The 14,669-nt window shown below is 37.9% G+C and overlaps 1 protein-coding gene across 1 annotated transcript in view; it reads right to left on the minus strand.

Moving 5' to 3' along the window:
* Window positions 1-14,669, minus strand: part of LOC150076565 (uncharacterized) — a 308,265-nt gene that overhangs the window by 267,499 nt on the left and 26,097 nt on the right. Inside the window, exon 2 of the mRNA XM_090387038.1 lies at window positions 875-1,055. The gene's annotated coding sequence lies outside the window, so the exon portion shown is untranslated. The remainder of the gene's footprint in view (window positions 1-874; window positions 1,056-14,669) is intronic.

The raw sequence follows: 14,669 nt of genomic DNA on the forward strand, positions 1-14,669 counted from the left end.
TGAATGATCATGTAGTGATCATTCATCACAGGTGTAGAGAAGAGCAACACGATTGGTGAGGGGAATGAAGGGATCCTCTTACCAAGAGAGGCTTAAGTTCTGCAAATTGCAGTGGATGGAGACTAGGCACCTGCACGGTGATCTGATTGAGGTCTATAAGGCCTTGAATGGGTTGAGCATGCTGAATTCTGATGGGATCCTTCCACTTGTTCAGATTACGAACCTACGGGGACATAAGTTCAAATTAAGAAAGGACAGATGTAGAATAGATGTGCGGAAATTTGCCTTTAGCCAGCGGGTGGTTAATTGCTGGAACAAACTTCCATCTGTCGTTGTGGAAGTTGATAGGTTAAATAAATTTAAGGAGGAACTGGACAGGCATTTGGAGGGAATGGTGTGATTTTTTTTTTTTTTTTTTTGGCTGATGCTGCATAAGCTCCTACACTTGCTTTCTTGCATTATGTGCCGCTGCTACTACTACTACTAGTGCTGTTTTTGTTAATGCCTGGTAGAACTACTCCAAATATGTTTTACAGCCTACATTATTTCATATAAACAGGTTATTTTAAAGGGATGTTAGCTCAAGATGTGATGTGCATTTTACTTTAATTTTCCCCCACCCCTTATTTGAACGTGCCATCCTAAACTATATACCGACACTTGTCAGAAAGGGCAAGTGGAATTTAAAACAGCACAAATATAGATTAAATTATTATGATTTGAAAAAATACTACTGGCACTGCACATTTAATTCTCCAATGGATGGATATTATAGTCAGGAACTAATTTATTGATTACAATATTATAAAAAATAACTTATACTGGAAGAATCTCCTTTATCTGACAGACAATATCATTTTAATGATTTTCTTACCTATAGTCACAGACTGTCTGAAGAGTTTTAGTTGGTTTATCAAACCAATTAAACTGATATATTATGGTCCCCCATCCTCCTTGTTTTTTGAAAGATGATGCACTAGCAGGAAGATTTTTCTCCAGTGTGTAATTGATGAAATCAAACATGGTTCAACAAGATTCAGTCATCATTCAAATGCCTAAATGCAAATTCAAAAATACATATATTCAAAGAAAATAGAGTGGAACAATTGTCTTTTATTTTGTAATCTACATAATAAAATCAGTTCAAAACTTAATTTTTGCAATTTAAAGATGATTTAGCATAATCCTATATGCACTGGCAGCTACGGCCATATTGTCATTTATCAAAGTCTGAAGAGTTGGTAATCTGTTTTCTTAAAAGATTTCAAAAAGTACTTGCCATGCTATTATAAATGTTGGGCAGTCTAGTAGAATGTGAACATTTTGAAAGTTAGCCTTGACACCAAGGAGGATCTTCTGCTCTGAGTAAATGGGAGTGAGTGGCATTTGTATGCTTGATTCTTAACCTAGTGAAGACTGCCTTGTTTTAACTATTTGATATCCAGCTGAGGCTTCATGATTGAAATACTGACTTGATTTTCAATAACTTGTCAGGTTGCCTTTGCCAATTGTAATGCCATTGGTTTTTTTTTTTACCAAAACTGCTGATTGCTAATATGTAAGGGTGTGTGTATGGAAATTGCAATTTGTACTCCTGGGCCTATCTCACCTATCCTTTATGTAAAATGCATTTCACACTACTCTGACAGCACAATTACCAAACAGTAGCTAATTCCTGTGGAATCAGTGCATTCTCTTGGTGATTCCTCCATGCTACCCAATTCATGACAGTAGTCTAGCATTGAGTTTAGCAGCATGTGTCAACCCCCCCTCCAATTTTAATTCTTTTGAAGGCAACAAACCTTTTCTTTAAGTATTATTTGTTTTTTTTTAGGAGCATTAGCAACTAAGGCCATATTGCTCCGGGGATATGCAGTGGTAATTCCCTGACCTTTCCACATCCTCCGTATTTGTTGGTTATGGGCTCGAACCCCTTTTCTTTAAGTATTTAAATTCAACCATTAAAAACACGAATTTCCTCATTCTCTTTGCATGGAAGACCCAAAAAGCCATTTGCTGTGGTCCTATTATGTCCAGCAACAATCAGTCCTGCATACATGCTACAGGTAATGTGTACATATGATTAAGTTGTACCTACCAATCAGGAAATGCCTTCAAATTTGTTACATTACTGTGAAAAGTATGTCAAGCATATTGCCTAGAGTTTTTAATTTAATTTTTGAATTTAGTTAAAATTTAAATTAAAAACTCTGGCAATATACTTGAATACTATCACAGTAATACTAACAAATAGGAATTATGATTGGTAAGTACAAACTTAATAATATTACACCATTACCAGTTAAACCAGCAATATATGTATTATGCTATAAAATTACATTATGGATTGCTTGATAAAATATATATACTTTATAAGCATTATATTACTTATATCCCTAAAGAATTACATAAATATTATATGTATATACTGGCAAGAAGTTGGGGTTTTTGGCATGGTGTGCTGCAAAGAGTTGCTGATATATATATGGCAATGTGTCAACTTTCAGCCAGCTCCTAAGACTAAAGTCACAAGACAGAAATCGTATATTCCAAGGAGGAAGGACTTGCCTGACTGATGTGGATACAGTATATTATCCAACATGAAGTTAATATCATGAACCAATTCTCAAATCCTGATACCAAAGGGCCGACTAACAGTTTTAAGCATATTATATAGATTTTCCCGCTGTGGCATATAAGCAGATGTCCACGTAGGGTGGTCAGGCAGGGATTTTATTTTTATGGCATATTGTAACAACAACTGCTGACGTTACAATATGACAGGCGAAGTACAAAATGCCCCAGCAGCAATCCGAATGGCTCTATGGTGGATTAGATCAAGCCATCAGAATACAGAATTTCTAGCTGAAGAATAGGCGTGGGAACCACAGTCAAGTTCAGAGCAGATAATTGCTCAATAAAGACACAATAATGTGCTTCTATCTGCTCCCCAAAAGTTGGAAGAGATAGCACTGAGCTGATGGATATGGTGGAGGAATGTCAGCTTTTGATCAAAGATGAGTCCCAAAAATTTTGTTTCTGTTGCCACAGGAATTGGATTCTGTCCAAGTCAGTTCTGGGTCAGTATGTAGATTCCATTTGTGGCAGAAATGCACACAAATGATCTTTTGAACAGAAACCCAAGAACCCATTGGTTAATGCCCAGGAATTAAGGTGGTCAACTGTTTGTCGCAACTGTCATTCAATAACTCTCATGCTGCAGAAGTGACAAAAAAATGTTAAAATCATCTACATACAGAGCACTATTTACTGAAGGAGGAAGCTGTTTTGTAATGGAGTTCACTTTGATTGCAAACAGCATAACACTGAGGGCAGGGCTGTGCAAATAGGGGGGTGCACTGATGTGCCGCACCACGGTCCCTGATTTAGGGGCCCAACCGAGGGAACCATCAAAGTCTCAACATAAATGAACGAGGCCCCTTAAGCCCTTTTGCATCCAGGCCCTCAAGTACCTTTACACGGTCCTGCACTGAGGACAGAGCCTTGGGAACTCGTTCCTCTTGGCGAAAGAAGCTGAACACCGGATCTACCACAAACCTGGAAGTATCATTTTGACAGAAAATTCTTGACAAAAATAGGAAGGTGACCTCTAAGACCAAATAAAGAGAGGACTTTTAAAACACCATACCTCCAGGTTGTATCATAAGCTTTTTCCATGTCAAAGAAAACTGATACCAAGTGCTCATGCTTTATAAACACATTGCAAATCACTGTTTCCAATCAGATTAAGTCCAGAGTGAATCAATTTTTTCGGAAGCCACACTGAATCTTATTAAAATGGTCAATTGCCTCAAGGTAATATATAAGGCGAGCATTCACCATTTTTTACGAAACCTTACATGAACAACTGGTCAGAGCATAAGACGATAGTTGTTGGGAATTATGGAGTCCTTTCCTCGCTTTGGGAATGCAAGAACTATTGCCGTATGCCAAGAATCAGGAAATTGATCCTCCAAATAAATTTGGTTGTAGAGATGGCCCATGCCAAAGCACAATTTCTGCTGATAGAGCCAAAGCAACAGCTCTACAACTAGAGAGTGAGATGGAAGATGTTTTATCATCTCATATTGAATAGCATCTGGTCCTGCAGCACTGGCTTTTGAGGTAGCAAGTGCAATGGTTAATTCCACTTGACTAAAAGGCCGGTTATAAGACTTGGTTTTTTTGAAGAAAAGCAGAGTCTTATAACCTGCCTTTTTATTTCTTTAAAACTAGGAATTCTGCAGAGTATGAAGTTTCAGCAGATATGCTGGAGAATACTTCTCCTAGAGCATTGGCAATAGCAGTAGGGCCTGCTAATATACACCCATTATGCTCTAACATTGATGAGGGATATATATTTACCCTTCATTTTCTGAATTTTATCCCCAACAACTTTGGCACTGGTCATTTAGTTAATTGAGGATGTAAACTTGACCCAGCATTCCTTTCGGCTCTATCAGCAAATAAATATATAAATCGTGCTTTGGCATGGGCACGTTTAAAGGCTATAAGATGTTCAGTGGCAAGGTAATATCAGAATTTTCTCCATGCCTGATTTTGTGACTTGCTTCTTTACAGTCTTGGTTACACCATGGGCTTTGGAAAACATAGAAATCGGGAGGATGTTTTTGGAATTGCAATTGCTGCTGCATGGATAATACACTCCGTGATGTATTTCGCTGCTTCATCATTTGATTCCTGTTGAATGTGTACAGAATCAAATTAGGTAAGCTACAAGAATGTACTCCATTCTGGTTGATCATATTTCCACTGTAAGATTCTAAATGGATGACAAGGTTGTCCGTCGCTTCCATAAGGATTCTGTTCCACCTCTCAGGAAAGCATAGATAGTGGGGAAGGTGAGCAGATGGAGAGATCAATGGCAGAGAAAGTAGGTGTTCATTCTCACACTTAGTAAATAAAGGCTGTTATTTTCGAGCAAAAATTTAACAATACGACCTCGTTCAATAGGTTCTATGCTACCCACGGGGTACTATGTCCATTAACGTCTCCAAGAAGTAAAAGGGGAGAGAGAGCAATTGCATAATAAGATTGTTGAAATCTGACTGGGAAATGTGTATCCTAGGAGACAAATATATATATATATATATATATATATATATATATATATATATATAGAGAGAGAGAGAGAGAGAGAGAGAGAGAGAGAGGAGAGAGAGAGAGAGAGAGAGAGAGAGGTGGTGGTGGGGGGGGGGGGTAGAAAGGAATCATCAAGAAAGAGAAGAATGATGATATTCAGCTCAGGATCCTGAGTGTGCCAAGCCCATGCTCACCAGATGTGAGCCCCTGGGGTTATATATTTGCTAAGCGAATGTCTACTTCTAAGTTAGCGTTCAAATGAACTTGTGAGAAAGGGGTATGGTTGCCCATGAATATTGCAACTCCTCTATGGGCCAGGCCATCTCCGTTTCTGTCTTTACGAATAGCAGTAAAATTTTGCAAAATGGGGGTCATCATTTGCCTTTAAGTACATTTCCTGCAGATAAAAGCACAGGGTCATATTTATGCAGGAGCATTTTTACGTCGTAATAATTTAGCTATTAACTCCAAGTAATAATTTAGCTATTAACTCCAAATAATAATTTAGCCATTATTACTTGGAGTTAGTGGAACTGTTGGCTAGCTTCCGAAGTGATAAGGATTTTGATTGGCCCGCTTTAGTTTTTACTCTGCTTTTTTGGGAAATAGATGGTGCCCAATATCCATTTCTTTCTCAGGATAAAGATCCAGAATAGGTTCTTCTGCACTTTCCTCTTCTTTGTTTACCTCTATTACATCCTGTATCCCACTAATAACAGGCGGAGTCTTAATGAGAGGAGGTGTTTCTTTATATGTTACTTCCTTAGTTGGTATTGAGATGGGAGTAGCGACTGCTTTACTTGATGTGCTCGGAATTGTGGTGTAAAAGAATCACACGGCGAGACTGAAATATCCGTTTGCGTTGAAATAGAAATCTTCCTCAGAACAACTTGTGCATACAATTTTCCACTATTTACTGATATTACCTGTTTCTTTACTTCTACATGTTTTCAATGTTTTGTTCCATCTTGATTTTTTGAATTTGTTTTTTCCTCTTTCCATCTTTGGCATGCTCTTGAATATGCAGGGTGTTCACTGTCACAATTCAAGCATGGTGGTTTTGAGGCAGAACATTCCTTTGTATCATGTTCCTTAGCTCCACAGCAGGCACAAGCAGGTGATCCACGACATGCCATCTGAGAGTGGCCATATATATTATTATTATCATCATTAGCTATATGGTGCAAGAAAGCCCAAGGCTTTTGCACCATATAGCTAATGATTCTTCTCTTTCTTTTGGTGATTCCTTTGTACTTTTCTTTCTCTCTCTCTTTCTCTCGGTAACTTGGAAATTTTCTTTCAACTGGTGTAGCATAAGCCTCAGGCTTCCTTGCACTATATGGCTAGTAATAATAATATCCCCCATTAGACTTCCTAGCCCACCTCCACAACAGTTTAAGGAACTGTTCAGGACAATCGAGCCAAGGATGCCATTGATATAACAGCCATGCAGGTACTACACAACACAGATTACAAGAGGATCTACAATTTGAATAAGAAGCTAACCACCTGTGAAAGAAGAGCCTTAAAAAACATGAAGGAAGACAGAAATATCCATATATTGAAAGCAGACAAAGGAAACACACTGTCATTATCAACAAGAGAGACTACATCGTAAAAAAAGTACAAGAATTTCTAAAGGACGCCAGCATCTACAAAACATTAAAAACAGATTCCACCAGTGGTCTAGAGAAGAAAGTCAAAAGGAAATTATAAATCTTGCTCAACAGTAAATACACAGATTAAGAACTCCACAAGAAACTGAATCCTAACAGCTCGGGAGCACCATATCTGTTTGCTAATATAAAAGCACATAAACCAGGATTCCCTGCCAGACCTATTATCAGTAGCAGACATCATCCTGGGCAGAAGATATGAAAATGGTTGACACATCTCCTCGCCCAGATAGTTCCAAAGAACCAAGATTGTTGAAAAACAGCCAGGATGTGGAATCTGTGTTCACAACCATACCCTTAGAAGAAGCCAAAACATGTCTCCTTCAAGTAATAGATAGACATATACTGCTGGGATACCCAAGACCTCTACCTACCACAGAAATAATAGCTCCCATAGATCTTTCCATAGGAAATCCATACTTCACATTCAACAGAGGATTCTATACACAGATTTCTGGCCTCAACATGGGAAATGCCCTCTCTCCTCTCATGGCAGAAATTTTTATGACAAAATTTGAAGATTCTTGGAAAACCAGCCGTATAAACTAAAATTCTGGAGCAGGTATGTCAATGACATTTTGGCTGTCTGGAATCATGAGACAGAAAACCTACATAAATTCTTTGAGGCTCTCAACAACGATCTCCAAAAAATCAAATTCAAAATGGAAATAGATATGTCATCATCAATATTGTTAATAATTATTGAAAACAGTAAAGGGCACAGCAATGAATCTGAGCAATTCCACTAATAATATCAGTCCAAAATGGGCAGTGCCCATTAATAATCACCCTCGGTCATCTGCCAAGTAACCATCCCTTTATCCATAGCAGTAACTTGCACCTAATGCTCCAACTTGTCTGATATTTTACAGCAGCCCCTGGAATAAAATATCAGACAAGATCACTGCCATCAAAAATTGACTTAACATTACATTCCTTGTGATTAAGCCCTCCATGGCAGCCTAATCAGCATAATACATTGCCATCTGCCACTCGTTTAGAGAGGTCTAGATTTAAGCCCTCTTCACTGAAGACTATAGTTAGATGACTTCAGGTGGGGGATGGGGTTTCCCAGTGAATTACTCTAGGAATTTTTAGAAAATTTATTAAACTAAAAAATTTGGCTGCAGCTCGCTGCATTTGCTCTGAGTGATTGTGGGCAAGAACATCTTCAGACTTACAGTGAGTGTCATCCGAGTAGTCTGTGTGTGTGTGTGTGTGTGTGTGTGGGGTATGGTTGTTTATTGGCATATTATCTGCTATGGCTATAGTGTGCCTATTCATAGGAATATCAGAAAATAATTGTAAGAATGAAGCCAGTTCAATTTCATTTCAGTTCATAAACCTATTCATAAAAGATTATACACTCCAATTTGTTTCAAAAAGCAGAAAAGTTCATTAATATTTGCCTCCTCTTCAATGATATGATGTAATGTCAACGGTTCTTGAAGATTAGCCAGATTTTGAAGTATTGAAGTACAATATTGTTGATAGTCAATCAAAATATCTTTAACTGTTAGATGTTCTGCACAGTGTGGACACTGAGGAGGATCATCGCCCATGAGTAGATGGAGGCAAGTCAGATGGATATGTCATATTCTTATCGGTGCGAGTAGCATTTCTTCCTGTTGCACTATCTGATTGCTCGAGTGCCAGAACTTTGGGTCTTGCTTCAACACTGGATATCATGCCAGTGTTCACAGGCAAGTTTTTCTTGTGCTGGTCTTTAATCTGAATGAACAGTGCATTCTCCATTTTTAACATCACTTTATCATGTATGTAAGCTTACATACATGATAAAGTGTATATCATGTATTTAGCATTAAGAATTCCACCAATTTGCACTGCCTCTGTAATCTCAGTTTCTTGTTTTCTTATTTAATGTATAGTACTTTCGTCGATTGGGTCCCGTAGCCGAGTGGTCAGGAGCGGGAGTGCAGTAGCACACGCTCTTTGATGAGTAGACCAGGGTTCAAGCTCCTGACTGCTGAATACGATCGATCTGCCAACCCGCACTGGACCAGCATGGCAGATTATGGTCCATTTCCCTCAACATGAATTGTTGAGGAGGCTTCCATCCTGCAGTGGGTTGATAATGGCTGCACTTTACGTTTTTTTTTTTTTAACTTTCGTCGATATCAAACATGCGGCCTACGGCCGTACATGTTTGATATTGTTTGATAATGCCCTTCTGGACATTTATCTAGCATCCGCACTTTCTCGTTCCAAGTCTTCACTTTCTTGTCCCTTTTAATCTTCTGTTTGTCACTAGACGTACTTTGTTTAGAACCCATGGGGATTCACATAAGCACAGTAACCCCAGAGTAACGTATTAACTCTGTGATACCACACTGACAGTGGAAGAGAATGAAAAGGACCTGGGGATAATTGTGCAGGCCAATACGTAGTTTTCTGAGCAGTGCAGACAGTCTGCAAGAGTAGCTAATGGTATCTTGTCAATGATATACAGAAAGTTTTCTAGCAGGGATAAGGTGATTATTTCCTTGTATAAGGCAATGGTCAGGCCACACCTTGAGTACTGTATACAGGTCTGGAGGCCTGATTTCAAGAAGGATGTAGAATTGCTGGAACGAGTACAGAGAAGGGCAATAAGATTAGTGAATGGAACAAAAAGTTGCTCTTATGAAGGCTAAAGTTTTGCAAATTACAGTGTCTGGCACTGACGAGGTGATCTGATAGAGGTGTATAAAGCCTTGAATGGTTTGAGCATGCTCAATGCCGATGGGATTCTTCCTTTTGCTCAGAATAATCACCTGAGAGGGCATAAATTTGAATTGAGGAAAGACAGATGTAGGATAGATGTGTGGAAATTTGCCTTTAGCCAGCAGGTTGGTTGGGGGAACAGACTTCCATCCCTTGTTGTGGAAGTTGATAGCCTAAATAAATTTAAGGCTCAAATGGACAGGTATTTTGAATGAATGGAGGAGTGAAATGAGAGTGTTTTTTTTTTTTTTTTTTGTCTGATGCTGCAGAAGCTTGCTTTCTTGCATCATATGCCTCTACTAATGCTACAGTTTTCCAGGGACTTTTTTCCCCATTGTTGGAAATGTAGGTTTGTGGACCATAAATGTAGGGTGGATCAGGTATTTTCGTTTCTTTGAGTGTGTTTTTAAAATGTACGTTCCAGCAGAGAATCAACTTGTGTAGTCTAACACCAGTGGGTCTGTTTTCAGTGAACTTATTGTTATAAAATATTATCCATTCAGAATTGAGGAGTAGCGTTTGATTGGGATGATCTGGAAGGCTTTTAAGTCTGGCTGCATAGGCGAGTAGTAACATTTTCCTCCTGAGGTGGAGTGGAGGTTCGTTTGCCTCTATATAGAGACTTTGGACTGGGGAAGTTTAGAAGGCCCCAAGTGCAGTGCAAAGAGCACTGTGTTGTATGGTATTTAGTCTCGTAAGCACACTTTTCCTTGCTGGGTCAAAGACTATTGCGCCATAGTCTAGACGCGACCTGATGAGAGAATGATACAAGTGCAGAAGAGTGTATCTATCTGCGCTCCATGCTATGGCTGAGATAGCTCTAAGTATATTGAGTTTTTTCAAACAGATGGTTCTAAGATAACTTATATGCATGGAAATATTTAGTTTCACATCTAGTGTTAAACCCAAAAAGCGGATATTGCTGGCGAGAGGGATCAGATGATTTCTTAATTTAAGTTCAGGTTCTGGATGTAATTTGTGTTTTTTACAGAAATGGATCGCAATTGTCTTTTGTTCTGATAGACGATAACCATTTTGTTGAGTCCATGTCTCCAGTTTATTTATGGAGAGTTGTAGCTGTCTCTCAATGGCATTAGTGTTTGATGAATGGCATAATAGTCAGCATACATATATTTCTACAGTTCTAGGTAGCCTAATTACAAAGAGGGTAGCACTTAGTATGAACCCTTGGGGCACCCCTTCTTCCTGGATAAAACATTCTGACAGTAGCTTCTGTGCTTAAGAAAATTCTGAACGAATTGTGGTAAGTGTCCTTTCAACCCCATGGAATAGAGCTCTCGAAGAATGCCATACCTCCATGTGGTATCAAAAGCTTTTTCGATGTCTAGACTGACCATCACTAAATGTTGATTTTTAACATAAGCGTTGCGAATATTGGTTTCAGCTCTTATCATAGGATCCAAGCAGGATCTATTTTGGTAGAAACCGTATTGGTTGACCAATTTAATAGCATTTTACTTTCAAGGATCCATTTTAGTCTGCTGTGAATCATTTTTTCAAATGTTTTACTGAGACAGCTGGTGAGAGAAATTGGTCGGTAGTTTTGCGGAACTGATTGATCCTTTCCCGGTTTAGGAAAAGCAAGAATTACTGTGTGATGCCATGAGGAAGGATAAACACATTCAAGGAAAATCCGATTATAGAATACTAGTAATAATTTTAAAGATGTGTTATTGAGATGTTTCAGCATTATGTAATAGATTCCGTCCGGTCCTGCTGCGCTGTTTGCTGATCTGTTTAGGGCTTCTTTGAGTTCAGTTAAGTTGAAGGGCTGATTATAAGAAAGAGGTCATGTGGTATTAAAATTTATTTTATATTTTTTGCTGAAGTTTTAATTTTCTGGAATGAATTGTCATATGTAGCTGCTGCTGATATTTCACTAAAAGTTTCTCTAAGGAAATTGCCTATTTCTTTAGGGTAGGACAGTTCTCGTCCATTTCTAATCAGGATTGGAGCAGTAAATGGAATGTATTTATTATTTAATTGTTGGATTTTTTTCCATATTATCCGACTGCTGATGTCCTTCGTGATGGTACTTTTTTTTTTTTTTTTTGTGTATATAGGTAGGGTGGCTCCTAGAACGTCCGTTCAAATCCACCTCGTTTCTTTGTACGTTGAACAGACTCTGCAAAACAGGCCAGCGTGTAATATAGTGCAATGTTCGTGTAGTTTAATGCATGTTATGTTGTTGTGTTATGCTGACCTCTTGGCTACCCAGAAGCAGCTATCACCAGGAAGGCTGCTTCTAGATACTCGTCCACACCACGGGAAGGTGGGCCAGTTCCAGTAGATGGGACGCATAAGGTCTCAGGTTATGAGACAACAACACTTATAATAAAAAAAAAAAAAAAAATCCTCTGGGGGCCCAATCCAGAGCTTAAAAAAAAAAAATAATAAAATAAAAATAATATATATATATATATATATATATATATATATATAAATAAATAAAAAGAAAATAAATAAATAAAAAAAAAGTAAATAAATAAATAAAAAAAAATAAAAAATAAATAAAAAATAAAAAATATTAATAAAAAAAATAATAATAAATAAAATAATAATAATAAAATAAAATAAAAAATAAATAAATAAAATAAAATAATAAGAAAATAAATAAATAATAATAATAATAAATTAAATAAATAAATAATAATAATATAAAAAAAAAAAAATCCTCCTCATCATCACCATGATGGTACTGGCAAATTTTATCCAGCAGTCTTTTTTTGCTTTTCTTCTTACTTGTCTTGCCTTTGCCTTTTGTTTTTTATATAATATGAGGTTGGCTGTTGTGGGGAACCTACGAAACTGTTCCAGGCTTTATTTTTCTCTCTTTTGGCACTATTACAAACCTCATTCCACCAGTATTTTGCATATCTGTGTTGGTCTGCAGAGGATTGAGGAATTGTTTCAGAAGCTCCTGCCAGAATATTTGTGGTAATGTGCTTGGTGACTTTGTCTATAGATTGTGTTTTTATAAATTGATCATCAAAGGACACACAGATTGTAATTTGCCCAATTTGCTTTTGAGAACTTCCATTTTATTCTCTGGTCGGGACATTGGGATTGTTTTGTTTGAATACAATTGGAAGATGATTGCTGTTGTGTGGATCTTCTAAGATTGACCACTCCATATTGGGGAGCAAATGGACAGTTCAATTGATGAGGTGGATCCTGTGGGAAGATGAATATAAGTGTGATGGCCAATATTTAATAAGCTTAACTGCTGTTGGTTCAGTAAGTTCAGGAAGATCAGATGTCCTCTTTGATCCAGGCGCGAAGATCCCCACAATGGGTGATGCCCATTGAAGTCACCGAAGAGACAGAAGGGTTTTGGCATTTGAACTATAAGATCTTCTAGTTCTTTTAGTGTGATGGGACTGTTTGGTGGAAGGAATACTGAAACTAGCGTTAGCGTTATTCCAAGAGCCACACGCACAGCAACAGCTTCCAAGTTTCCAAGTCGGTCTGTAGAGAGATAATTCGAGAGGGAATTTTAGAATTAAGATCGCCACCCCTCCATGTGCAGATATTGCAGTATTCCTGTCTTTTCTATACATTATAAAGTTTTTGATTGAGAGAGTTACTTGTGGCGTTAAATTTGTTTCTTGTAAACAAACTATCATTGGATTATATCTATTAATAAGTCTTCTGTATTGGCATGCATGCCTCTACAATTCCATTGAAGTATGTGCTGCATTACACGGTTTGAGTTGTGTTTTGATCTGTGTTTTTTTTTTTGGGCATTTTGTTTGTATCATTCAATTTTATGTCTATCTTTTTTTGGGAATGCCGGTTGCTCTGTATCCATGTCTTCTTCTGCATGAAGATGTAATAGTTTCTCCTGTTTCAACTTTGTGTCAACATCCATATGTATGGAGGATTGTTTCTTGGTCTGGATATGATCTGTTGGTGCTGGTTTGTCTGCTTTTTTAGTAGTTGCAGGTATATTGGGTGGAACGGAAATTGGAGAATTACTTTCTTGTTCTTGTAGACTTTGTTTGGCAGGTTGCGGCTTAGCATTAAGCACGGACCTGGCCCAATCAGCAATTGTAGTGTTTGGAGGGACTGAGATGTCAGTCTAATTAGCAATAGAAACACTTTGTTGAGCTGCCTGTGTATGTGTGCATTTCGGCATAAATTGCATGATGTGCTTTTTGGCTTCCTGGTATGTTACCTTGTTTTCTGTTTTGTATTTTTTTCCAACTTTCCACATTTCACAATTGTTTGAATATGCCGGATGATTACCTTTGCAATTGGGGCAGGTGAAGGCGGTTACAGTGCAGTCAGCTTGGTGTTTTCCGTTGAACCACAATGTGGGCATATCATAGTGCCATGGCATGCTACCTGGGAGTGTCCATATTTCTGGCACTTATAACACCTGATGAGATTCGGTATATATAGACGTATGCGACAATTTAGATACCCTGCTTTAATTGTTGTTGGTAAATTTGGGGTACTGAAAGTCAGTATTATGTTCAGTGTAGGCATTAATTCCCCATCTTTCTTGATTAATATTCTCTTTGCTAGTATGATCAGCCAAATCTTGCACAATTTCTTCCTCTGAGATGTTAATGAGGTCCCACTCTGCTATAACTGCTTTGGAGGTATTCAGAGAGTGGTATGTGGTATAATTTTCACTGGTATTCCACCAAAGGTGGTCAGTTTCATTAATCTTTCTGAATGATTTGGTTTTATTGTTTCTACCAGCAGATCTCCAGACTGTAGACATTTTACCGTCTTTGGTGTTCCTGCAGCATCTAGGCCTGATGTAGCCCAGTGGTCAGGAGTGAGAGTGCACAGCACGCATTCCTTGAGTGGACCGGGGTTTAAGCCCGTGACTACTAAATGTGATAAATATTTGTATTGACGATTTATTGTAAAATCTACTGACTTGGTTGTCGTGACGGAGTATAAACAGAAAATTTATTTATTTTTCAAGAATTTCTGAATTAGAAATGGCGATAATTTGCTCACAGGATAGTACAACAGTAAATGTATAAGGAGAAAGACATGGATTTTTTTTTTTTTTTTGTGCCTTTTATTTTGATAATGGTCACAATCAGGTTGATCTGTATCGGTAGATGATCTCAATGGATCAAGTGGAGGAAAGGTTTCTTTCTCCATTTATACTCCTTTTAGCCC

This window comes from Mastigoproctus giganteus, chromosome 13, assembly GCF_048544385.1.
Source record: "Mastigoproctus giganteus isolate SK-2022 chromosome 13, ASM4854438v1, whole genome shotgun sequence".
NCBI lineage: Eukaryota > Metazoa > Arthropoda > Arachnida > Uropygi > Thelyphonidae > Mastigoproctus > Mastigoproctus giganteus.